Here is a 27396-nt window from a genome sequence, read left to right as displayed (position 1 = left end):
GGGGCATCAGTGGTGCACAGTGCTTGTGCACAGAGCCACACTAGAAGGAGGCAGAGGCTTACTCAATCCCTCTTTTAAGGCAGCTTTGGGTGTGGATTCATTAAGCTTGCAAAAGGAGCACGCAGAGAACGTGCAGCAGGAAACAAACTCAGGGCTCAACACAGCGCCTTAAAAATGTGGAAGGATTTAATATATGTTTGTTGAATAAATAAATGATGAGTGAGACTGAGAACCAGAAAAACTGGCACTTGCTAGGCTCTGTCAACACGTCACTGTGTGCAAGTCTCTTTGCATTTTGGAGCTTTAGGTCCTTCACCTGCAAAATGAGAGGATTGGACAATATGACCTTCCAGGCCCCACCTAGCTTCATCAGCTTCTCACATTTAGATAATTAACACCTTTCAGGAGGGCAGAGTGGAGAGCAGTTAAAAGCATGGCCTTCGGAGCCCAGCAAACCAAGGCAGGAATTCCAGCTCTATCACTTAGAGTATGACATAGCCAGTGCACTCAAATTCTCCAAGGTTTCTGCACCTTCAAGTAACAAGCTTATTGTGGGGATTGAATGAGATGCTACAAGAACTTATTACAGAGCCCAGTACATAGTAACTGTTCAGTTACTCATAGATGGTATCATTATTGTCAGTATTGCAGAGATGGTGCTGATGAATCAGAAAGAAAGCCTCTTGGAGGAGTCAGAATTTGAGCTGAGCCTTAACACCCAGGTAGGATTTAGAGGGACCCAGAGGGAGTAAGGTGGGAAAGAGGGCTTCATAAAGGGAAAGGGTCAAATGGAGGCAGTAGAACAGTAGCAGCATTTCAGGCAGTGGTGGGGGCTGCAAGGGGAAGAGAATCAGCCAGTAGGAGAGGCCAGGGAAGTCACAGCCCATAGGGCACACATGGGTGCTTAGGTAGCGATCTCTGAGGAAATTTGCACAAAGGAGTCTCCACGAGCCCAATACTCTTTCTAAGCCCCTGGGTCCTCCCTACTCCCTTCATGTTCAAACTCTGGAGGAGGGATACAGAGCAGGTGTCACTTCTAGGCCATGGAGTCATTTCAAATGCTGTCATTTTTGAAAAGTGAAATGAATTCTCTAAGTTTTCTTCCATAGATATTGATTGACCATTACTTATTTGCTCATTTTGAAGTCAGCAGAGACTGGAGGCGGAAGTGGAAAAGCCCAGATGAAAACCAAAAGACCAAATTAGTACTTTTAGAAGAACACCACAAAGGGATTTTCCAAAACGTGCACAACCTTGTTTTATAATTCAGGGCTTGAAAGAGAAGCCAGTTTGCCTGTCTGCAGATGCAGCACTCAGAAGGCTGATAGCTCAGCTCGTGGGTGTGCATTTCAGGTACAAGGTGTCTGCTGGGCAGCACCATCTGTCCCCCAACTTACTTTCCTGGGCACCCTGTTTGTTCCAGACAAGGGCTGTGTTACCCTGACACAGCTGCTGAATTATCCAGATGCTCCCTGGCGCACCCCACCCTCTCTGTCTCTGCGTAGAAAACAGATAAAAGCCTCCTTAATCAGGAAAACTACAGTGGGAGGCATGTCGAGGAGACATCCCCCCAGTACTAAAACATGATCTACTTAAGTAATGTCCAAACACCTCCAAGGGAGAAGAATGTGGAAATGTCAGAAACAGGAGCACCCGTGAAATCCGCTGTCTAGATGAAGATGTACATCACGGTTCTATTTGTCCTTTGACAATGTAAACATTGCATGTTTTTCATTCATTAGAGACTAAGGTAAAAACCTACAGCCTTCATCTCAGGAGGAGATAAACACTGCTGGGTGGATTTTGCCTCCCTTCTCCAATCATTTTATCATCCAATTCCTCTGACTTGCTCTCAGCTGAGTAGACCCTTGATGTAATTTCAGGGGCCCCAGAATCACCCCATTTGCCTGTGATCCTAATGAAATGCTCCTCATCACAGAATTATTTCTTCATGGTCAGGTTTCCTACAGAACTCCAGGAGGCTCCTGTTCGAAAGTGAACACGCCACACGCCCGCCTACCACACTGAACGCTTGAACGGTCCTTCTCACCCGGGCAACGATGCATTTCTCGGGTAACCAGCTGCCATGTTGGAAAAGGAGAACTGGGTCTTGGGGAAGGCTTTTCTGGAAAGTGAAATGTTGAGGAGAAGAGTCCAAGGTACAATGTATTCCACACGGAGCGGAGAGACCAGCCATTGCCCAGGAAAGGCAGCAGAGTGGAATCCGTTGGGCGCCCCAGAGTTACTTCCTTTGGGTTCCAAGAGTTGTATGTACCTGCCTGCAGTGAGCACAGCAACGGTGGTGGTAGGCTTGCTCTTCCACACCCGTTCTTTAACAGAGGCCCCTCTTGTGTGGCCCTGGGTAGCAGGAAGCCCAGAGCACCTGCGACAGTGGGAATGAGACACTGAAGAGAATGTTTCATGTTAGTTCCTGTCAGCTCCTTGTTTTGGTATTTCGTCTGGGTGGAAACTGTGCTCATCTGTGGGCACTTTTGAATAAATATGCCTCAGCTGTCCATGCTGCTGCACCAACTCCGGCAGGTTTGATGCTAAAGAACAAAATATGAGAAGCTCTACCCGCACTGGTGGAGGTATGGTATGGTATGCTCCATAGCCTCCAGGGGGCCCTTTGATATCCTTTTCATAATAATACTAACATCATCTGCCTTCTCCTCTGTGTTGGCATTTTCACTGATAGCACAAAGCAACTGTGGGTAAAACTGATGCATTAACACAATCAAGGTGGTATTCTTCACTGTATTCCTCACTGCCAGGCACCAGCAAGGAGAAAAGCTATTTCTACTTAAGAATGTCCTTTCTGGACTTCCTTGGTGGCTCAGTGGTTAAGAATCTGCCTGCCAATGCAGGGGACACGGGTTCAATCCCTGGTACAGGAAGATCCCACATGCCACAGAGTAACTAAGCCCATGGGCCACAACTACTGAGCCTGCATGCTGCAACTACTGAAGCCCATGCACCTAGAGCCCATGCTCTACAAGACAAAAAAAAAAAAAGTCCTTTCTAAAGCAGTAAAAAATATATATGTTAATTTTATTAAATTTTAACAGCTTTTTAATATTCTGCATAGGGATGTTGTCTTGAGGAAAAGCATTTGTACAATTGAGTTGCAAGCTGAACTATCCACTTTGCATGGAATGCATTTCAAAAGAAGGAATAACAAATATGATTATTCAGACTTGATTATTTGACAGACATTTTTTCAAAAATGAATGAAGTAAGCCTGTATCACAAGGAAAACAAACATCCATATTTGTTGCCAATGATAAAATTTGACCTTTCAAGTAAAAATTAAAATTTTGGCAACTGGTCCTGCTACCTAAAGGCTTTTCTGATGAGACTGGTGATGGTGTTGATGAATGTGATCTTTTTTATCTATACTGAAATGTATCAACATCTAGGAGATCTGCATACCTCAGCTGAATCAATATTTTTCAAATGACCAATGATTTCTTACAGATCATGCATGGGTGAAATATCCAAATTGCAAGATACACCTATGGATTTCAATACAACAGGGTACAAAAAAAAATTTCGTTGATGTGGTTTCAGATTCTACATTGTAACTGACCTTTAAGAAACTACCACTTGTCAAGTACTGATATAGCATCAAAGACTAATATCCAAAATTATCTGGAAAATCTATTTTAAAAACTGTAATTTTCTTCCTATACCTCAGCCAAAACAATAGATCACAAAAAAATTGAATGCAGAAGCAGACATGAGAATCCAACTATCCTCTGCTAAGCCAAACATTAAAGAGATTCCAAACACTTCTTCTCACTAAGTTCATTTTTTGGAGATATATAGTCATTTTTCATGAAAATTTTATATTTTACATCAAAATTGGTTTATTTTTATTTTTGTTATTTTTAGATAAATTAATAAGTATTTAAAATATATCACTTTTAATTTCTAATATTGTAAATATAAATCAATATTATCCATGTTAACCAAAGCATTATGTTTTAAGTCAAAAGCTTTAAGTTTTAACCAAAAAGTTTGAGAACTGTGGGTCTGGTAGGAACTTTGGGTTGAATCAGCTGAGGTCCCAGTCATGACTGCTACTAATGAGCTGTGCGACCAGGTGAGGACGCTGTGGCTGGTCCTCAGTTTTTTACAGACAGAAGACAGCAGAGTTAATCCTCCCTCACAGGCTTGCTAAGAACATGAAACAAAGCAGTCATATGCCTCATGTCTGGCACACAGTAGGAACCAGAAAAAAAAAAGTTAAGAAAATGTAGTTTCTTTCCTATAAAAAGAGATTATTTCCAGGATGTAAGACTCCTCTTTCAGTAGATCTAAAGTCATAATCTTTTCAACGCATCGCGCATCATCTGCTAGACAATTTCAAGGCCTCCAAGAGAGGAAATCTCTTCATATGAGATCTTAGGAGCTAGAGGGCCATTAAGGGCTGCAAGTCTCAGGGTCACACTAGCTACATATTAATTCACCAACCTGCAAAGAACGTAATGTCCACTCTATAGATTAGGATGGGGAGGAGGGGGGAGAGGGGGACTACAAAGAGGGGAAAATCTGCTTTAGGGGAAAAAATATGCAGGTGAGTACATCCAAGCAGATGTATAGGAAGAGGGTGACCTGACGTGTGGCACCCCATAAGAGAACTGAGAGTTTGGTCCAGAGTTTTCTTGGACTTATGCTTCTTAAAGAAAATGTTGTGCTTATGATTAATGTTTTTTTAATGAAAATTTTGGGGACCTCCCTGTCACTCCAGTGGTTAAGACTCCACACTTCCAATGCAGGAGGTGTGGGCAATCCCTGGTCAGGGAACTAAGATCCCATATGCCACGCAGTGTGGCCGAAAAAAAATTTTTTTTTATTAGAAAAAAAATTATGTAAGTGTGGATTCACATGCAGTTGTGAGAAATAATACAGAGAGATGTCATGAATGCTTCACCCAGTTTCACATGATGGTAACATCTTGCAGAAATAGCCCAGTGACTTCCCTGGCGGTGCAGTGGTTAAGACTTCACGTTCCCAATGCAGGGGCCCGAGTTCGATCCCTGGTCAGGGAACTAGATCCCACATGCATGGCACAACTAACAGTTTGCGTGACACAATGAAGGAGCCCGTGTGCTGCAACTAAGGAACCCGCCTGCAGCAACTAAGACCCAGCGCAACCAAATAAATAAATTTTTTTTTAATCTATGTTCTTAAAAAAAACACTATAGCCCAATATCACAGCCAGGATACTGCCTTCAATACCATCCACCCATCTTAGATCTCCCTGGTTTCATCTGTACACCTTTGTGTGTGTGTGTGTGTGTGTGTGTGTGTGTGTGTGTGTATTTAGTTCTACACAATTTTATCACACCCTCAGGTATCTACCACAGTCACCTGACAACTGTTTTCCATTTCTAAGCTTTTCTCATTTCAAAAGTGTTACATAAATAGAATCATATAGCATGTAACATTTTGGGATTGGCTTTTTTTCACTTAGCATAATTCATCCAAATTGTTGCCTGCATCAATACTTCATTCCTTTTTATTGCTGACTGCTGTTCCACAGTGTGGATGTACTGCAGTTTATTTATCCTGCTGAAGGACATCTGGACTATTTCCAGTTCGGGGCTATTACAAATAAAGCTGCTATGAACATTCATGTACTGATTTTTGTGTGAACACAAAGTTTCATTTCTCTGGGAAAATGCCCAAGAGTGTCATTACTAGATCATATGGTAATAGCATAACTCCTTTTATAAGAAACTGCCCAACTGTTTTCCAGAATGGCTGTAGCTTTTACATTCTCAGCAGCAATTGGATGAGTGATTCGTTTCTCTCTTGCCAGCAACACCAAATTGTTGTCACTATTTTTAATTTGGGGCGCTCTGATAGTTGTGTAGTGATATCTGGTGGTGGTTTTAATTCTCATTTCCTTGAAAGCTAACGATGCTTAGCATCTTTTCATGTGCTTACTTGCCATCCATATATCACCTGTATTCAGAAGCATCTCTTCATATCTTTTGCCCGTTTTCTGATTGGATTGTTTTTGTTTTTTTTTTAACTGTTGAAAATGGTTTATATTGAAGTAGAAATCTGCTTACGTTTGTCCATAGGAAGCCCATCTTGTAAAATTTATTTAAGTGGAAGTTAGCTTTACCCCATTGCAATTTCAGAGGTGCTAAGGGTTGTTTATGCCCACCTGGTAAGTACCAGTTTTTAAGACAGGGTCAGAAAACAACACAGCAGTTCAACACCCTAGATGCTTAGATTTTCCCGCCTTCTGGGGATAAAGATCCACACACGCACACCCCTCCCACAGCTCTGCTGATTCATACCCATTTCTTCGAGCAAAAGGGTGCCAAGCCCAGTATGAGCTACCTCAGGTGAAGATAGGGACTGAAGAGGCTTGTTTCCAACCAGAGCACCTGCCCCCGCTGTTCCACAGGGATGGTCTTGAGGACTACCTGGGCACAACGGAGAGGATTACACTGGGCCAATTACTGGCTCACTCTGTAGAAACCAGGCCCAGAACAGGCTCCACATCCAGAGAGTCACATGGCCAGGAATGTGGGCAAAAGTTAAGCAACGGACTGCAAATGCCTCTAAACTGGGGGTTTGGAGGACAGGAATTGGAGAGCAGACAGTGTGGAGGAAGGTGGCTGCTGTGTATTAGTCTACCTTAGTCCGCAATCCCAACATTTCAGTCCTCTGCCCCTACCTACCTTATCAGGGCTCTTAACATACCAGCACCAGCCAGCACTCCCCAACTTGGAAAGATTTTCTGAGCCTGACAAAAGACTTTAAAAGTTCATCTGGAACTGCTCTTCATTTCCAGCTTTGATTCCACTGTCTGCACATCCTTTGATGTCACATAAAAAGACTCATCGCGCTGACATTGCCCTGCTGAACACGGCTCTAGCACTTGCTCAGAGGAACTGAAGATGTCTGTTTCTCCTTCAGAAAAAAAAAGACAAAACTTTTTCCATTTTCTTTTCAGTTCCTTTGAGAAGTTAACAGTGAAACACACTGATTGGTTATGTTATTTTTAAATGAATTTTTAATAGCAAATAATTTGTTCCATCTGGGAAAAGGCCGATGGCATTGTCAGCAACTAGGCACAAATCAGGGCGGATTATTTCCAGCATTTTTAAAAAATTTTATTTATTTAGATCCACATCGCACTGGTCACTCAGTGTCATTGGCATTTCCTGACCCTGAAGAGGGGCCAAGCCCTGGCTGCTCCTCTCATCCCTTGAGGCCACTTGCCTCTCACAATATCAAAGATATGTTCACCACACCCCCACCGCTCTGTGGGTTCTGCCAGCAGTTTCAGGGTGGCCATGGGTGCGGGGGCCGTGGTGGTTCACGTTGTGGGGTAGTTCACAGTGAACCTAACCCAGCCATTGGCAAAGGCATTAGATGGTGTCATGCTTCAGCGACCAAGCCTTTGACTTCTCTGGGTGCTGTTCCCAAAGCACACAGCCTCTCATTTGTGAAGAGGGAGCAGAAACAGCCAGCAAGCATTTGGGGAGAACAAGAGATAAGATGGTCCTGGGGTCCCGTTTTGATCCACCCAGCTCTCATCTGCCCTTCAGAGGTTCCAGAATTCAAGGCATTCATAAAAAGGAAGAAAGGAAAAACAGTCACTTGTACACCCATGTTCATAGCAGCATATTCACAGCAGTCAAAATGTGGAAACAACCCAATTCTCCCTAAATAGATGAACAGATAAACAAAATGTGGGGTATAAATGTAGGCGGGAATGGAAATTGGTACAGCCACTATGGAAAACAGTATGAAGTTTCCTTAAAAATATAAAGTAAAAATAGAGTTACCATATGATCCAGCAATCCCATTCCCGGATATATATCCAGAAAAAAATGAAAACTCGAATTTGAAAAGATACATGCACCCCAACGTTCACGGCAGCACTATTTACAATAGCCAAGACATGGGAGCACCTAATGTCCATCGACAGATGAATGGATAAAGAAAATGTGGTACATATACACAATGGAACATTACTCAGCCACAGAAAGAATGAAATAATGCTATTTGCATGCAACATGGATGGACCTAGAGATTATTATACTTAAGCGAAGTAAGTCAGACAGAGGACAAATATTATATGATATCACTTACATGTGGAATCTAAAAAATAATACAAATGAATCTATATAGAAAACAGAAACATACATAGAAAACAAATTTATGGTTACCAAAGGCAGAAGCAGGGGGTGGTGGTATAAAATTAGGAGTATGGTATTAACAGGTACAAACTACTACACATAAAATATACAAGCAACAAGGATTTATTGTATAGTACAGGGAACTATATTCAATATTTGTAATAACCTATAATGGAAAATAATCTGAAAAAAATATATATATATGTATAACTGAATCACCTTGCTGTACACCTGAAACTAACACAATATTATAAATCAACTATATTTCAATTTTTAAAATGTGGTGTATAAATAAAATAGAATATTATTCAGCCATAAAAAGGAAGGCAATTCTGACACATGCTACAACATGCATAAACCTTGCAGACATCATGCTAAGTGAAATAAGCCAGACACAAAAGAACAATTATTGTATGATTCCACTCATACAAGGTACCAAGTGTAGGTAAATTTGCAGAAACAAAAAGTAGAATAGAGGTTACAGGGGCTGGGAAAGTAGAAAATATGCAGTTGTTTAAAGGGTAGAGAGTTTCAGTCTGGCATGATGAAATGTTCTGGAGATGGATGGTGATGGTGGTGCAATAATGTGAATGTACCTAATGCCACTGAACCGCACACTTAAAAATGGTCACAATGGTGGACCTTGAGGACCTTCACTTATGCTAAGTGACATGTCAAAGACAAATACCATATGATTTCACTTATGTGGGGAATCTAGTAAACAAAACAAATTAACAAACAAAACAAAATCACACTCATCCACACAGAGAAGAGACTAGCGGCTGCCAGAGGGAAGGGGGTTTGGGGGGACAGGAGAAATGGATGAAGGGGGTCAAGAGATACAAACTTCCAGTTACAAAATAAATAAGTCATAGGGATGTAATGTACAGCATGGTGACCATAGTCAATACGCAATACTGTACTGCAAATTTGAAAGTTGCTAAGAAAGTAAATCTTCAAGAAAATCTTTTTCTCTTGTAATCTTTCTCATTGCAAGAAAAAAAACTAACTTTATATGGTGACTGATGGTAACTAGACTTATTATGGTGATCATTTTGCAACATTTACAAAGGTTAAATCATTATGTTGTACACTTGAAACTAATGTAACATTGTATGTCAATTGTACGTCAATTTTTTTAAAAAAGGAAAATTCAACTTAAAAAATAAAGATTTAAAAATTTAAATTAAAAAATAAACATAGAAAATAAAAGTATTCCTCATTTATAAATACCTACATATACCAATTCCCACAAGAGAAATATATCACAGAAAAAGAAAAAATGGTTAAAATGGTAAATTTTATGTTATGTATATTTGGCATGTTTTTTAAAAAGGAAGGAAAATATATTTGTGTTTTTCACCGCCTCTGGGTCCTCTTCTAAAGGAAGGCTTCTGGGTGTCATCGTTGCTAAGTGAGGCAATGGTTAGTGACTAAACTAGCCGTGATGCACTGGTAAATGCTTAACAGCCGGCTCTACAACAAGAACAAAAAATGCTCGTGTGCAAATATTGGTACAAAAGTTTATTATAAATTTTACTGACGTAAAGGATGAGTCACCCAATTTACTACTACGTCTACTAGTACTACTAAAACATACAACACTCTTTACTTTCAATTCCACATAGCAGTTGATTTTCATGGAGTAATTTCATTGACTTGCCAGCTTGTCTGCAGCCAACGATGGCTGCAACTAATGAACAAGTACAGCTCTGCCACGAATGTTGGTTGACACTTTCATGTAATTATAATAAGACAAGAGTGAAATGACAAAGATAGTCATTCATTAATGACATAAACAACTTTTTATGATGAATCAGATGAAGGTTTTTGAATACTGGGGGAAATATTTCCTCAATTTCTTGTGTTATTCGCAACGTAACAGCCACAATTATAACACACTTTGAAGCTTAATCTACACTGTTATTGTCTCCACCATGTTGTCACATCAAGACAATTAGGCAATATTGTTAAGGCTCGATTTGTAGCATTTGCTGATTTGCATGGTGCAAACACTCCCACTGTGGCTGATTTCAATCTAGCAACGTGAAGTTACTTAAAGGTGGGGTTGGGGAGGGGTAGGCAGTGACAACCACTGTATGGTATTTCCATAAAATAGACATCAACTGATAGCTACAAAGATAGTAAACGATACTAAAATTACCAGAGTGTGATGACTTCTTAGTATTACACGTTTTAAATATCATTTATTTAGTTGCAGGTTTATATAACTTAGTTTTCTTAAATAACCACGTTTAACAAAATTTCTGAAAATCTAGCCATCGGCTCTCACAGGCCAGTACCTGCCAGGTTTGGCAAACCATGAAACACCTTGCTTCTCGCCGGGAATTATGGAGCCAGGGGTCAACGCCCCACCTCATCCCAGGAAGCAGAGAACGCGGGGGTTCTTATCACACTGGAACTCACGCGCCTCTTGGTTTTTCTTCTTTATTTTCTCTGTGTGTCCACAGATCTTGTTCCTTTCTGGTGCAGCATTCTCTACACAGTATTTCTTGCAGAACCCATGTTCTTCTCCGTGTCTCCTCTGCGGCTCTCTTTGGTATCACTATCATTTGTTTGTTTCTATTTCTGTTTCTTTTACTCTTATTTTCCCTGTTTCTTTTACTTTCATTGTCCTCCACAGGTTCCCCTTTCCCTTCTTCCATCCATCAGCACAGAACTTTTCAGCTGCCATTTTCCATGGTTTTTGTCCGTCTTCCGTCTCTTTTTCTAACATTGTGGGAGGCTTACATTTAAGAGGGGGCCACAGGAATCCTGTCAGAGAACTATGAGGAAATCTACAGCAGACTCAGTGTTCTGGGGCATTTTCTTCCCAATTTTCTGATACTCAATGTAGCATGTTAACCAATTCAACACTCAAAAGAGGGAGACCTCTACAGGTTGTATCTTAAGTGAGATCCTTGGGATGGCTGCCCATTAAACGGGATTTCATTAGTGAGAAAAGCAAAGCACAGGAGAAACTGGTGGAAAAAGTGAGTAAGCCCAAGGGAAGGTCAGCGACCCCCCCCCCCACCCCGCCCATGCACTCCAAGACGCTGCGCTGATCTCTGCCCCATCCCAGTGCCCTAAAGGAAGTGTCCATGGACTCCTTCACCTCAGCGGAGTTGAGGGGGGCATGGGGGTTGGGGGACAGGGAGACCAGCTCTCCCAGGTTGTGCTTACACTCAGACCTGCCCTGCTGTTCATTTCTGCCTGTTTTCACACACAGCGCTCTGTGTAGCTGCTACCTTCTCAGAGAGCTGCACGTGAGAAGTGAGATGCAATACCTTGGCCTCCTAGCTCCAGCCCTATCTGTAAATTTGTCTGCACCCCCACCACTGGGTTCAGCCCAGGAAGGGTCTACCTGGCAGTTCACCTGTGCCCTCCTCTCCTAGTCCCCCTGCTTCCAAAATCTCAACAACAGACTCTCTAGGAAAAAAGCCCTGGTTTGTAATATCTGCCAATTTCCATGGTGAACACACTGCTACCAGGGTTGATTTCAAGCTACTGAACGTGCAGCTGAGAAGACACGTCCACAGTCGGCTCTCAGGAACAGGACCAGGCCCACTCAGGCACAGCCGGGGATGTTGAGGCCACCGGCTACTGATAGCCAAAGCCAAACTTTCAGAATTTAAAATCCTTCTCTGTCTTAAAAACCCAGCTCCTAACAATAGAAGCCTTGGTTTTCAAGACTTTTCTCCTGGCTGTGCAATCTATTTTATTTTACCTGTTTTAGAACTCAGCGCTAAGACTTTGTCTCTTTGTCAGCTCTCTCCCTCCTGAGGATAGGGCATTTAGGCTCCTACCCCTGTGCCCCCAGTGGTAGGAGAAGGTCAATGGATACAAGAAAGCCTGGAGAAAAAGAAACCTCAATTATGACCTCAAACCATTACACATCACCCACGTATAACTTTTTGTAGTGTTTGAAATAGTAACTGTACTGCCAAAAAAGGCTACACTAAGAAACCTCTATCAAACTTGGTATAAAATTAGAGGAAAGGCCAGCTACTAGGCCCTCTCCATGGATGAAGAAGGGAAGGAGGGAGGGAGGGAGGAGGGAGAGGGTGAGGGAGAAGGGAGAGGGTGAGGGAGAAGGGAGAGAGTGAATGGAAACAGAGGGAGGGAGGAGAAGTAGAGAGACAGTAGGAGGAAGAAAATTCCTAGGGTTACCAAAAATGTGATATATTTTGCACACATTTAACAAATCAATGGTTTCAGCACTGCACTTGCTAAGTACAACTGTATGCCTAACCTCATTTGAAGCTGTCATAAGACTAAATCCGACTTCTTCAAGAAGGCAAGGACCAGGTCCCGAGGGGCCCTCCCTAACCCCCCAGCAGGGACCCTGCAGCTCCTGGCCACTGGGAGAACTGGAGCCAGCATCTAGTCAAAGCTCAGTCTTTGTCCTCACTGCCTCCCCTCTTCCCTGTTCCTCCTGAAACCTGAGGGCAGAGTTTTGTACCCCACCCTAGTCTCCAATCTGGTGGGAGACCCCAGCAGTGAGAGAGCTGGGGTGCAGATGCTCTGGTCCTTTGATGCCTGACCCTCAGGTGTCTAAGACCCCACCTGGAAAATGAAAGGTTAAGAGAATCTTACATATCAGTGTATCTTTTGATCACTTGCAAATCTTCTCCTTCCCCCTCCCTCTCACTCTGACATACAATAGACTGTCTGAGGTACCTCCAAGTGTCTTTCAATTTAAACAGTGAGAAATAATTAAAAGTGAGAAGTGACAAAGATGTCAGATTCCAATTAATCTAACTGCTGATTCCTTTTGGAGCCTGGGGATCAGACATCAAGCCCAGGGACTTCTCTGTCTACTAGTTACGTGCCTTTACAAAGGTTGCTTGGCATCTCTTAGCTGGGGTTCCCTCATCTGTAAGTGGAAATGATGCTTACACCGTAAGGCCAATGTAGGGAGTAAGTGACATTTTATGTAAAAGAGTGTTCTGCAGATCAGCGGGTTTTGTTTTGCCTTGTTTTTGTAACCTTTGACTGTTCCTCTCTCCAGCGCCCCTTATCTTAGTCCTCTCTTTACAAACAGTCACTATTAGCAATATGCTATATATGCTTCCAGACTTTTCTTCAAGGAGTTGCCCATAGGAAAGATATCTGCCTGTATGTGTCTTAACGTAAGTGACATAACCATTGTTTCACTTAACAATACAGCTTAGACAATTTTTTTATGCCAGTACAATTAGGCCCATCTCATCTTAGAAAACTGAAGCATGGTCTTCCATGAAAGGGGTGAGCAGTTATTTATTTAGCCACTCCTGTTTTTCTGAATATTTCTGTCGTTTTGAATTTTTCACTGTTATAAATAACATTACAACGAAGAAGATCCTTGTACTTGCTTCCTTCAGCACAGGGTTTAGGTTTCTCTCTGGGGTAGCTATTACCAGTAGAACTTCAGGGTGATGAGTTATACCAAGTGATCTCTTAAGTGGCTATACTCACCCCATATTCCCTCCAGCTGTGCATGAGGAGAAAATGAATTTGAATTTCCTCCATTAAACTGAGGTTAAGCACCAGGTTACATAAACCTTGACCATTTTTATTATTTATTCTGTGAACTTGTTTATACGGTTGGCACATTTTTCAATTAGATCTTTTTTTTTCTTTAAAGGATATATTAATTCTAATCCTAATTTGTTGTTGTTGTTGCTTGTCAAAACTAGAGTTCTATACAGACCATTGTAATCATTATTCAACACTGATTTCTGCAAAAACAGAAATACATTTTGTTTATCTTTTAACCACAGCCTCAGCACCAGAGCCTCACCCAGAACTGCCCTCCACGAATGTTAGCGGATTGAATTATTGAAAGAGTTGCTTCTGGCGGTCAGAAATCATACTAGTTGTTCTGACGAGATCATCTAAAGTGGGAATTGGTTAAACAGGTTTTGAGGTGTGAAGAGGTCAGGCAAGAACAGGAGGTCACACTGATATACTCACTGCAGGAAGCGGCTACCACCCTGGGGCAGGGGTTAGTATAGAATCTGGAGCCAGAGGACGGGCGGGGCTGGGGCTGGTGTCTCTGAAGCGAGTGCCAGGGTGGGAAACCTGGAAACTGGAACTTCAGGCTTCTAGAATCAACTGTGGCTGCCAGGGTGAAGACTCATTGCTGGGGTGACAAGCAGTGCAGGAAAAGGGTAGTGCCCTCCAGCCACCCTCTAGCGCCCCCTTTGGCATGGCTGAGTATAGCAGACGTTGAGCGCACAGTGTACTGACTGGAACATCTCCAATAAATCAGGGGACTTTTGCCCATGGGTGAAGATGCCAAGGGCTACTCTTTGATGACTTCCTCCCTCTTTTAACACTGCCTGAGAGTGATCAGAGGAAATGGGAGTGTGGCACATGAGCATCGCAAGGGTCTGAGGCCCTCGGAGCCCCGCCTGGCCGAGGCCACCCTCATCCAGCGCAGGGAAGCACACGCACATCCACGCAGAGAAATCCACTCTCACGCCGCGGGCCAGCGCAGGAGGAATCGGGAGAGCGCACTGGCTGTGGTTCAGACCTCACTCCGGGGACGCTCGGGAGGAGACGCAGAGAGGTCCTCTACGGCTGCAGGGGGCGTGAGCGCCCGGCACACACCGCTGGCGATTGGACCGGGCTGCCAGGGCCAACGCCTGACGCTGGTCTCGGGGGACTTGATGACAAGGAGAAACAGGGCACTTTTGGTGATTTCTTACACCCCTGCCCACTCTTTCTCCAAAGAAACACTGATTGTGCTGAGGCTATGAGGAGACTTTCCTGTTAGTAAGACTGATTAACTCCCTGGCTCAAACCTGAAAAGATTTGTGTTTTCCTTTTTAAGTCAGAATCTAAATGAAACTGTAATTTCCTGCATGCCTCTTCTGTTGGTGTCGAAGAGTTATCGCGGGTTTACCGCACTTCTGCAAACAGGGAGATGACATTGCCACGTGGCTCAGGAGAGGAGGATAAATTTCTACTACTCCATGAAGAATAACCATCTGCAGACACTCAGCCCTGATTCCTCCAGGAGGAAGGCAAGAATAGATGGAGTGGAGGCTGTACTAACTTCTCATCTTACTGCCATGCCCTTCCAAATGCTTTGTATCTCTCTCTCTCTCTCTCTCTCTCATGCCAAAGCAGGTGGCACTATGCAGCGCTGTCATCAACAGAATTCACCCTGAGCGTGGGAGTAAAGGAGGTCATGCTGACTTCTGCTCCCACTCCGCTTCTACCTCTTTTCTTTTTGATTGATTGATTGATTGGCTGTGCTGGGTCTTCATTACTGCACGTGGGGTTTCTCTAGTTGCCGTGAGCAGGAGCTACTCTTCGTTGTGGTGCGCAGGCTTCTCATTGCAGTGACTTCTCTTGTTGTGGAGCACAGGCTCTAGATGCACAGGATTCAGTAGTTGAGGCAGGTGGGCTCATTAGTTGTGGCTCACGGGCTCTAGAGCGCAGGCTCAGTAGTTGTGGCGCATGGGCTTAGTCGCCCCACGACATGTGGGATCTCTCCGGACCAGGGCTCGAACCCATGTCCCCTGCATTGGCAGGCGGATTCTTAACCACTGTGCCACCAGGGAAGCCCCCTACCTCTTTTCAACAGGCCGTTTCCTCTCAGACCTCCAGGGAGTATGATGTGTTTTCCTGCTGACCTCTGGCTATCTGGCACCCTGACCCCCACCCCAGCCCCACCTTGTGGTCAGGTCTTCTCTTCCTGGGTAGAGTTTTGTGCTCCAGACCATTCTCTCACTCCATCCTAACCAGTTTCCTATCTCAGTCTACTAGCGCTCTGTTCTCTGTTTTACCAAGGGCTTTACTGGTTAACTCGAAAGGTGGGGATGCGGGGTGGTGCTGCAATTCAAAGCACAACAGAAATCGGAGGTGGAGCCTTTCTTCAGACCACGGGCATAACCTATGTTAAGTGTTAGCTACAGTGAATTCCACCAAATTCTGTGGACGCCCTGAGTGCGAAGGGTGAGTGGACCATTGATGGGCACTGTGCTACAGCAGCAGGGAGAGGTAGCGCTCGGAACGTCTACAGGCACCGTTAATTATAATGGAAGCTAATGAGACTCAACAAAGAATGGGTAAGATCAGCCACCTGCATGCGGAAGCAGAGCACTTCAGAGCTTTAAATGCGGGCCAGCAGTTCTGCCAGATATAATCAGGAGACAAGAGCACCTCTCCAGCAGATCAAGAGACAGAAGTGTCTCTGGAGTTTGGGCCCAGTGCATCCCGAGGACTGGAACTTTTTCAAAATGACCTATTTTTATCACATCATGACTGACCAGCTGTTAGAAAGATGGTGCTCTGTGTGAATTCTAGAACTGGGAGAGGAAGCCAAAGAGTAACTACTGGTTTGTGTTTATCCTGTGCTGCAAATACAATTTGACAGGTCACTGGATAAAATAAAAGCCAACATTTATAGGACACTTACTATATGTGCCAGGCCAGAGGTAGGTAAGCTTTATGTCCACACTCTCATTTAATCCTCACAGGCACATGATGAGGTAGGTTTATCCATCAGCCTTTTGTGAGTTTGATTACTGGGAATCAGTCTCCCAAAGCCAGATTTGCCCTTGGGGATCTGATGATACTGAGTATCTGAACTTGCAAAGCTAGGAGTTGGGAACGTGGTGACTTTGCCAACATACAGTCACCCTGAGGGTGCCAGGCTGAAACAAGTGGCTGGACTCTCTTAAATTTCTTGATTACCAAAGGGATCATCTGTTCCAGCCCTTGGTTGACCCAGGCAGCTAATCAAAGTCATGCTTTCCTTGCAAGATGCAGGGCTCCAAATGTGCAAAACCCACATTGGAACAGACATGATACGTAGAGTTCAAAAGGGCCAGACTCTGCAGAAACTCAAACTGTTTCCATCATACATGCTTTACTTTCATGCACTCCACGAGAGACAGGTGACATGTTTCAAACAGACTGTGAAGGACAAAAGTGAGCATGGGGTGGGGAATACATTGGCAAGGATTCTAACGGCCCAGGAAAGGAGAGGCATCCCTGCTCCCCCCAGAAAGGCATCTTGATGGAAGATTTGAAACGTGAGCCATCGATATAATAATCTTACTACAAAGTGTAAAAATCTAAAAGGAGAGAATTATAATCATTCTGACATCATACAGCTTTCAGCCTAATTTCGGATTGAGCTGATGACTCCTGAGCTGATTGCCTGTGGCATGTGGAACACCCATCCGCTGCCCTCACATAATCTAAACCAGCAGGGGAAGGAGGGGCGGGCGTGCTGTTATTGCACTGAGATGAAAGTGGCTGGTGAAGTGGTCTGGTTTGGTAACTAGACACTTTATTGTAGCTCTTAAAAGTAAAGTCAGGCCCAGCAACTTTCTTTGATAGTAAAATATTCCTACCTTCTTCCAGACACCGATATTGATCTGAGAGGCATATGCCTATAGCAACAAAAGTACAAAATATGGGGATTGAAGATAAAACTCGTAAACAGTACATACCTGTGACCTGAAAGACAGTGACTGCCTCCAAATAGATACATATGGATGAAAGAGTGGAGACCCCAGGATACCACCTCAACACAGATGTGTTTTTAAACTATTAAATGTATGTATATTGATATTTCATTTATATATATTTAGTATATGCATATTTTTTATATATTCCTTTTCCTTCCAATCCACATCTCCTTGAAATTCACGATGAGGCAGTATCCTGGGGGACTCATTCATTCATCCCTCCCCTTTCTGCTCAGTCAGATAAGACTGTAAACAACGGGCATAGTATTTGTGGTATTTTGGTTTAAGGATGTAGGGGAGGGGTACAAAAGGCATCTATTTCTAAGACTGTCTCCACACACAGGGACAGAATGCTTCCAACCACTATTCCAACTGTCTCTTTCAATCGAACCATGCATGGTGATCTGTCCGCACCCGGGTGTGATTGGAACATCTAATCCTTCCAGCTCTTCATGGCTGTGAGGACAGAAAACATCCATCCGTCTGACCAAAGGCTGCAGTCAGAGTAATTCTGGGAAATTTCCTGTCACAATTATTTTAAGAAGCAGTGTCAGAAGGATGGCAGTGACAAAGCGAATGAAAGTTTGTATGAGTCTGTGGATCAGTGAAAATTTATAGGCAGAAAATAGTTTCTTAATTTTATATTGTTTTAGATTTTTTTAATGATTATTAAAGTAATACAGCTCATTGCAGAAAATACAGCAAAGCACAAAGGAAAAAAACTCACCAATAACCCTCTTCTGACCTTGGCTGTGAACAGCTTTTTCAACCTAAAACTAAAAGAATATGGAGCTAAATGAATCTTCCAGGATCAAGAAGTGTCCTTAAGTGGTTTGGCGTCTGCCCTTCACTCCAAGAGCTTCTCATCCACAGTCCCCAAACCCATGTTGCCCCTTCCTGCGCCAGCCTTAGTCTTGGGCAGACTTGGGGGCCCCTGTAAAGTGAATGTCCAGGGTCCCCAAGGAGGCTTCTGCCCCGATATACTGTTTCAACCTGCTCCCCAGAATCAGAGCTCAGGAAACAGCACTTGTTACTTCACAACAAAATTTGGCTAAGTATTAATACCCACTGCTTTACACTCATTCACACTAAAATGTAAATAAGGTCTGTTTGATGTTTCTAAGGAGAAAGGGGCACACCCCAGAACTCTAGGCATCTGAGTTAGGAAGCAGGATGCCATGAAAGACAGGCCTCATTCAGGAATGAGCCATTCTAATGTCAGGCAGCCTTTCTTGTTAGTGACTCTTTTAAAGCCTAAATGGATCCTGTCGTAACTTGAAACACAGCTGTTCTTTGAACAAAAGCCACCTAAGGGCGCTTGTCCTCCAGTGAATTGCACTATGGTACCTCCATCACCTGGGAAAGCTGACCTGTCCTACAAATGTCAAATCACAGACATCGTTTCTTTTCTGCCTTCTTCTCCTGTGAAAATAGCCTCTTTGTCTCACGTTTCCTAACTATTCAAATGAATTCAAAATAGGAGGGAGCCCTATCAGGCCAAGCTGCCCAATTTCACATGAGAATTTCTCCTCTTTCCATAGCTCACGGACTTCTCAGTTTGTTTTCATGTTTGAATTAGACACAGCTTTGGGGTCATTGAACCCCAAATTGGTTAAATCCCTTAAATTATCTTTGAGAAAGAGTCCTCATGTGTATTTATTAAATAAAATTATCTAGTGTCTTCTGTTAGATTCTTTTACAATGAACAAATTCCCTTGTTTCTTGGGAATTCTTTGATGTTCCAAAACCTTCTGGCACATTTTACATGAGACGTTTCTAGGTTCTTCTTCCTTAGAAACAGGAAGTTGACAAAAAGCCCCAAACATTTATTTTAGTTCCCAAAATTGGGATGGGAGATGTCCAATAGTTTCTAAAAATAGTAAAAGCCCTTCCACATGAATTTGGTCTTTACCAAAAGAGTCAATGGATTTAAATTTTGTCTGAAATTTGTCTAAAACCCACCTGGTTAGTTTTGGAAACATCTTTACACTCAATATTCTTAGCCCTGAAAATATTACACCTGGAAAATTGCTTTATTTCTGTTCCTTGATAGGATAAATGATAACAACAACAAACATTCTTGACAATAAAAACTCACTGTTACTGAACCATCCTGTTCTCTCTTTTATAACAGGAATGAGCACATTATTGTCCATGGGCCACACGTACCTTGTTGCCTGTTTAGTTTTTGTTTTTTAATAATTTGTTGAGGTGAAATTCATTTAACAGAAAATTAACTGTTTTAAAGGGAACAATGCAGAGGTAGTTAGTACATTCACAGTGCTGTGCAACCACCACCTCTACCTAGTTCCAAAACATTTCCATCATTCCAAAGTAAAATCCTGTACCCATTAAGCAATGTCTCCCCATCCCCTCCGCCCCCAGCCCTTAGCAACCACCACTCTGTGTTCTGTCTCTACTTATTTATTTATCATTTATATGAAAACTCCAGATTTATTTATTCTGGAGGTTTCATATGAATGAAATCACACAATATGTAGCCTTTGTGTCTGGCTTCTTTCATTTAGCATAATGGTTTCGAAGTTCATCCACATTGTGGTAATGTTTCAATACTTCATTCCTTTTTATGGCTGAATGATATTCTCTTGTATGTGTATACAATGATGTGTTTATCCACTGATGGACATTTGGGCTATTTCCACCTTTCAGCTATTGTGAAGAGTGCTGCTATGAACCTGTGTGTATATGTACTTGTTTGGGTCCCTGTTTTCAGTTAATTTGAGTATATACGTAAGAATAGAATTGCTGGGTCATATGGTAATTCTATGTTTAACTCTTAGAGGAACTATCAAACTGTTTTCCACAGTGGATATACCATGTTACTATTTTATTTTATTTACACCATTTTATTTACATACACCATTTTATTCCTGCCAGCAATGTAAGAGGGTTCCACTTTCTCCACATCCTTGTCAACACTTGTTTTTTCTTTTTTTAAAATTTATTTTTTATTTTTTATTTTTTACAATAAACTGCATATATTTAGAGTGTGCAATTTGGTATCCCAATCTCCCAATTCATTCCCCCCCAGCCCTCCCCGCGTTCCCCACTTGGTGTCTGTGTGTTTGTTCTCTACATCTGGGTCTCTATTTCTGCCTTGCAAACCGGTTGATTTGTACCCCCCTTCTAGAGTCCACATATATGTGTTCATATACAATATTTGTTTGTTTCTTTCTGACTCCCTTCACTCTGTATGACAGTCTCTATGTCCATCCATGTCTCTACAAATGTCCCAGTGTCATCGCTTTTTACAGCTGAGTAATATTCCATTGTATACATGTACCACATCTTCTTTATCCATTCATCTGTTGATGGACATTGTTTTTCTTTTTTAAAAAATTGCCATCCCGAGATTTCCTAGGTGGCACAGTGGTTAAGAATCCGCCTGCCAATGCAGGGGACACGGGTTCAAGCCCTGCTCCAGGAAGATCCCACATGCCGTGGAGCAACTAAGCCCACGTGCCACAACTATTGAGCCTGGGCTTTAGAGCCCGTGAGCCACAACTATTGAGCCCATGTGCTGCAACTACTGAAGCCCACATGCCTAGAGCCCATGCTCCGCAACAAGAGACGCCACGGCAATGAGGAGCCTGCGTACCACAACAAAGAGTAGCCCCCACTCACCACAACTAAAGAAAGCCCACGCACAGCAAAAAAGACCCAACAGAGCCAATTAAATAGATAAATAAATAAATAAATAAATAAATAAATAAATTTATTTTTAAAAAATTGCCATCCCCATCCCAGAGTCATCACCTGTTTTTGTGAATAAAGTTTTATTGAGACAGTCATGCCTATTCATTTACTTGTCTATGGCTGCTTTTGCTACAATGGCAGAGACTATATGTCCCACAAACCTAAAATATTTACTATCTGGCCCTTTGAGAAAAAAGGCTGAACTCTATTTTTGCTGAACTCTATTTTAGAAGATAAGCCTTTCTTTTTGCTTTATCATTTTATTTCACAGCTCCCCCAAATAAGACCAAATAATACTGCTGTGACCTTGGGTGAGTTAACATTTTTAGTTTTAAATTCCCTTATCTATAAAAAGATATGATAGGACTAGTTGGTTTCCAAGTCCTCTTCTGGAATTTTATAATAATCTGATAAACTATGGTACTTCCAAAGTGGGTAATTAATGTGCAGTTTATGCTTTCTTATGTAGTCTGTAACTTGCTCAGGTATCTTTTTGCTTAAATGAATGCCTTCCTCTATTATCTCTTTGATCTATTCATTATACAAACAGGGAACAGCAGCCGATGCCTAGCTCACGTTCTTTCTCTGTACCAAGTGGCAATGATATGGTAGGATCGTCCAGACAGGTAGGAACAAACCATCAAATGCAAATTCCTGGCTCCTCTAGTGAGGAGAAAAGGAATCCTGTCAAAACTGAATGATGTCGTGGATGGTTTCTTAAATACACAGCTGTGCCCAGTTTAAGACCAAGTCCTCTCTCTCCAGCTCCTCAACCTGGTCAGGATGGGGCAGGAAGAAAACAAAGAGAAAGAGAGGGAGTGGGGGTTATTTAATAACATTTCACTAAAGGAAATGCTGAAGTTGAACACTTCATATTAACAACCTGTTCCCCGCGTGAGAAGGCTGGGAGGAGGAGCAAGGTACTTAAGCGGGCACCTTGATCTGAACACATCCACCAAGAGTTGGGTGTGGACGGGGCCCTAATTTTCAAAATGGAGAAACAAAAGCGAAGGGCCTGGCCTGTACTCACCGGGTGAATTTGTTGCAGAACGTGGATGAGACCCAAATGTCCTGACTTCAATCCAGGGAAAGGAGGAAACAGGGCAGCGTCTGATACAGGAGAGAAAAGATGTTTTGAGCCATTTGAGTGGTATAACTCATCAGGGTGAAATGTACAGGGGGACATCCTGCAGGTTTGACCAGAATCAATGTCACCTGGCATGGTCAGGAAGGACCCACCTGTCCACAGCTAACTGTATAAAACACACCTGGGCACTCCGTCCCCAGGGGTCTCTAAGCTGGCCTGAGTGCAGCCGCACCATGACCCAAGCACCGTGTCCAGGGTTACTCATCACCCGGCTGAAGTCCCTGGTGAACAAACTCCAAATACTCAGGAGAGGGCTCAGGTGGGTCGCGTCCCTCCCTCCACACACAGGAGGAACGGGCGGGTGTCCTCGGCCTAGCGCGGGCAGCGCCCCAGCTCGGCTTGGTCTCACCCAGAGGCCCCACTTCCCCACCAGCTGGTTCTGCCTGTGTATCCCCTGAAGTCCCCCAGTGCCACTCAGACTTGGGGTGGGGTGGCTGATACCTGATATGGGGCTGGTATTAGTATTTTGGAACATCCTCAACCTCTTGTTCTGAACTTGCTCGGTGTCACCATCAAAGCCCACTGGGGTGGGGGTGGGGGGGAATAAGATGGAATCTAGGTGATAAGGTCTAACCTCTTCCTTCGCGCTTCCTCTGGTTTCACTTGCTCACGGGGGCGGGCCACGTGCAGAGGCCTCACACCGGGCCCTTCAGACCAGAGTGCCTCCTGTAAGAAGGCTGGGCCGGCACCTCCGCTCAGTGGGCTGTGAGCAGAGATGCTGCCCGCACACCTCAATCCCAGATGGCGGTGGCAGGCAGGTGCAGAGAGGCTGGGCCGAGGGCTGAGATCTGGAGCGTGAGCAGCCAGCTGCCCCCACCCCAGGAGAACTCCGCCCCCTCCCCACTGACGAAAGCAGCCCCGCCCACTGCCTCGGGAACAGCCCAGTGCTCTAGCACAGGGGTCCCCAGCCCCCTGGCGGAGGGCAAGTATCAGTCCCCGGCCTGTTAGTTAGGAACCAGGCGGCACAGCAGGAGGTGAGCAGAGGGCAAGTGAGCAGCGATGCTTCATCTGCCGCTCCCCGTCCCCCCGCCTCCCGCAATGCTCGCATTACCACCTGACCCCTCCCCCCCCCCCCCCCCCCCCCCACAGCTTGGGTCTGTGGAAAAATCCTCTTCTGTGAAACTGGTCCCTGGTGCCAAAAAGGTTGTGGACGGCTGCTCTAGCACACACTCCCCCACTTCTCCATTCTTTGATCAAAGAATAAAGCTTTCCTTTGCTTCTGAACCCAACTCCATCTGGTTCAACTGAGGCAAAAGATACCAGGCAGAAGGACTTCTGTTGGGACCCGACTTGAAAGGGTCAGTAGCAAAAGTCCATTTCCCCCCTGCTTTATTAAGGTATGATTGACAGATAGAAATCGTACACATTCGGAGTGTATAATGAGATTTTTCCTTTTCTTTTTTAGGTATACAACGCGGCTTTATGCATGTGTCCCTCATGAAATGATTACCGTCATCAAGTTAACACACCCACCGCCTCACGGAGTTACCTTTTTTTTTTTAAAGTTCATTTTTAAGATCCAGGATCACCTGTTCCCTACTCCATGCACCTCGAATCTCTTGCTTGTCCCACCCTACTTCCTCCCCACACTTTGCAAAAGCTGTTTGCTCTGCTGGAAGGTGCAGGTCCTATTCTTTGGCCAAATCTCTCAAGACTCAAGTTGAATGCTACCTCCTCCAGGAAGCCTTCCCAAATTCTTTCCTATCTCACTTTTACCATAGCCTGGATTGTACTGGAACGTGCTTCCCCAGTTACTTCTTCCTTCACAGCTAGTCTGTGAATATCTGGAAGACAAGCACTAGCTCCCCACCTCTGCCTCCCTCCCTTTAGCTCTGAGCCAGTTTGCAGCAGGCACTCAATGAACAAAGGGATGAAGAAATGAATGAACAAAGTACCTTCCTCCAGACCTGAGTTCTGCCTGCTGCAGTTCCTCAGTACCTCAGAAATCTCTTCCTTTGTAGTGGGGGCGCCTCTCCCTCTGAGAGCTCTCTCCCCGAGCCCCATGCACTTCGCCCCCATGCTCAGGTGTTCAGCACCCCTCCCTGCTGAGGCTCTGGGAGGGGACTCTTCTCATGGGTGCTTTTTGGGAAGAGAGTAGAGTTTTGCCCCCATTATACTGCTGTGCTGTGAGACAACGCTATCCTCATCTGGCTTTTCCTCCCTCCATTAAGTGGTCATCACCCGCTCAGTATCTCAACTAGAAACACGTGTGATTCTTTCCCTACGTTTTCACAACCACTGGTCACCAAATCCTTATGATGCCACCTCATTCATTTCTCTTCAATTCTCCCTCAATGCCCTGCTCTAGAGGAGGCCACGGATGAACTGGGGAAACAGATTCCTCACTGCTTCTCCTACATAAACCTATCCCCCTACTGCGGCATCTGAACGTACTGCCCGTGGGAACTACTTCCAAACCAGTCCAATCGTGTTGCTCTCCTCCTTAGTCACCCTGGCCCTGGGGATGGTCCAGGCCCCCTGAGCACGGCAGGTCCCTTCCCCACAGCCCCACGTCCTCCCCAGGCACCCTGTGCCACGTGCAGCCCTGAGCTCTCACCACGTCCTGGAAGCTCTGGGTCTTCTGTGGCTCTGGCCTTTGCCTTTGTGGTGGTCTCTGTCTCTTTTGCCCTTCCTTGCACCTCTCCCTGGCTCAGAACTCACTCTCTGCATGGAGCCTCCCCCAGTCCTCCTGCAGCCAAGCTGCCCCCCCTCCTTCCGCCAGTGACACCACTCACCACTCTGCGCACACCCGCAGTAGGTCCTGTCCCCAGTCACACGTAAACTCCCCGAGGGCAGCGTCCTGCGTGCTCCACTCACCTTGGTATCCCTAACAGCTCATACAATGACTGGCAAGAGAAAGGCCTCTAACATGAACATCTAAACGAACTGGGTCTTTGGCCTTAGACAGGCATGAATGCTGTCAGAGGTTAAGAGAGCAAAGAAAGCAAAACAAACAGTGAATACCTGCCTTGTGCCAGCTGAGGGTCAGCCACGTATCTAATTTTGCATGTGGAACAACCTCATATCAAGCCCACCCACATCTGGCATTGGTGATGGAAGCGGAGAAGGGCGAGAGGGGAGTTGGATGTTGGTAGCAGCTGGAAGGGAACGGAGGGCAGCAGCCAGTGATAAAGGGGCACCCAGGCCACACTTGGTAGAATTACTGCACTCCTGGTCCTATCTGCTGTGCCGCAATCACCAAGCAGGAGCCCTGTCTCACTCTGGCAGGGCACATTAGTGGCCCCTTCCTGGCTGACCCTTTGTGAGAAGCATCATGGTATAATGAAAGGGGCAGAGGCTTCAGGCCATGGAGACCTAGGCTCAAATACCAGCTCAGCTGTTGCAAGCTGTGTGATCTCAAGCAAATTAATTAACCTCTCTGATCTTTAGACGCCTCTCCCAAAAAACAGAAATTAAAAAAAAAAAACCTCTCAAAGGATTATTCATTCCTAGAACAAATGTTGCTTTGAATCCTCGTTTGTATCATCTCTGATCTAGTCAGTGGAGATACAGTAGCTTCCAATATAATACATACTTAAATATTCATTTCCTTCCCTTTTGCTTTTTATTCCCTGGTCAAAAGCACAGAATCCTTAGAGAAACCCCCTCCATTCTTTCTCTCCTCCAGTGAACATTATTTTGTCCACCAAGTAAAGAGCATCTAATAATAATAGTAACACCTAACATTTACCAGGTACTTACTATGAGCTTGGCATTATTGGAGGTACCAATACACATTTACTAACTTAAGGCTCACAATACAGATTGGTTTTACAAGTAAGAGGAAAAAAAGGCACAGTGTCAAGGTCACACAGCCAGTGAATGATGGAGCTGGGATTTGAACCTGGGCACTCCAGTTCAAGTCCACGGCCTCAGCCAATACATTAGAGATTAGACATTTTAGCCCCTCTGGATGATACCATGTCTTTAGCGCTGTCTCTTTTCCCCATCCCTTCTTTTCTTTTCTCCTTTCCTCCCTTCTTTCCTTTTCTCCTTTCCTCCCTTCTTTCCTTTTCCTCTCAGCTGAAAAAACTGAAGGTCACTGTGGACAGGGTTAGGTGACATGCTCAGAGTTACACATTCTTCTGGCATTTATCCGGACTCCCATTCCTTTGCCCTTCCTATGACACCATGCAACACTAGATCATAATGAAGGCAAATGGCTAAAATTAATTACCATTTTGAGTAAATAACTTATATGACTTTATCCTCCCAGTTATAACAATCATTTGAAGGTATCAGATCTGATGGTAAAATATATATATATATCCATTAGATAGCATTATGTTCTTTTACTTTAATACTGATCTGAAATGATGCTTTGTTTTTACTAATGTTGTTTGAATTTCTGCCCCCAGAAATATTTGCACGGTTGTCTTAGTTTTAATTAGTTTCTGGTGTTTTCCTTGGACCGGGTTTATGATGGGGTGGGAGTGGAGTATTTACAGTCTGACCTGCCATCTGTGAAGCTTTGCATCCCCAAGCCACTGTAGCCACAGCTCAGAAATGACATCGATGTACAGTCAAAACAAGCCCAGGGGTGTGAGTGAGCAAGGCGGGGCTGTGTCTCAGCTGCTGAGTGACCCTGAAACACCCAGAGGCAGCCACCACACAGGGACACTACAAACAGGCCTCCACGGAATCTTCCAGAATGTTGCCCTTGAACTGACACAAGGTCACCACCATCCAGAACCTAATTCCAGGAAGAACTTGTTCTTGGGTCAAGGGGGTACTAAACCCAGAGGAGACAAGAGACTGAACAGATGCCACTGAGAAATGGGGGCATAAGTCTACAGAGGCTGGTGTAGGAGATACACGAGACATTGCAGGAAGAACACTATTTGCAGATACAAGAAATTCCCCAGCTCACCTGTGTGAATCGATGAACTCC

The 27396-nt window shown here is 44.1% G+C and overlaps 1 long non-coding RNA gene across 1 annotated transcript in view; it reads right to left on the bottom strand.

Annotated features, from left to right (window-relative positions):
• Positions 1-7109: 7109 nt before the first annotated feature.
• LOC130831494 (uncharacterized) overlaps positions 7110-27396 on the bottom strand; it is a 70084-nt gene continuing 49797 nt past the window's right edge. Inside the window, exons 3-4 of the long non-coding RNA XR_009048063.1 lie at positions 22389-22468; positions 7110-7571 (exon numbers count right to left, since the gene is read on the bottom strand). This is a non-coding gene — a long non-coding RNA (uncharacterized LOC130831494). The remainder of the gene's footprint in view (positions 7572-22388; positions 22469-27396) is intronic.

Source organism: Hippopotamus amphibius, chromosome 11 (genome assembly GCF_030028045.1).
Source record: "Hippopotamus amphibius kiboko isolate mHipAmp2 chromosome 11, mHipAmp2.hap2, whole genome shotgun sequence".
Classification (NCBI taxonomy): domain Eukaryota; kingdom Metazoa; phylum Chordata; class Mammalia; order Artiodactyla; family Hippopotamidae; genus Hippopotamus; species Hippopotamus amphibius.
Note: the sequence above shows the minus strand (reverse complement) of the source record. Positions and strands in the feature narration are given on the sequence as shown.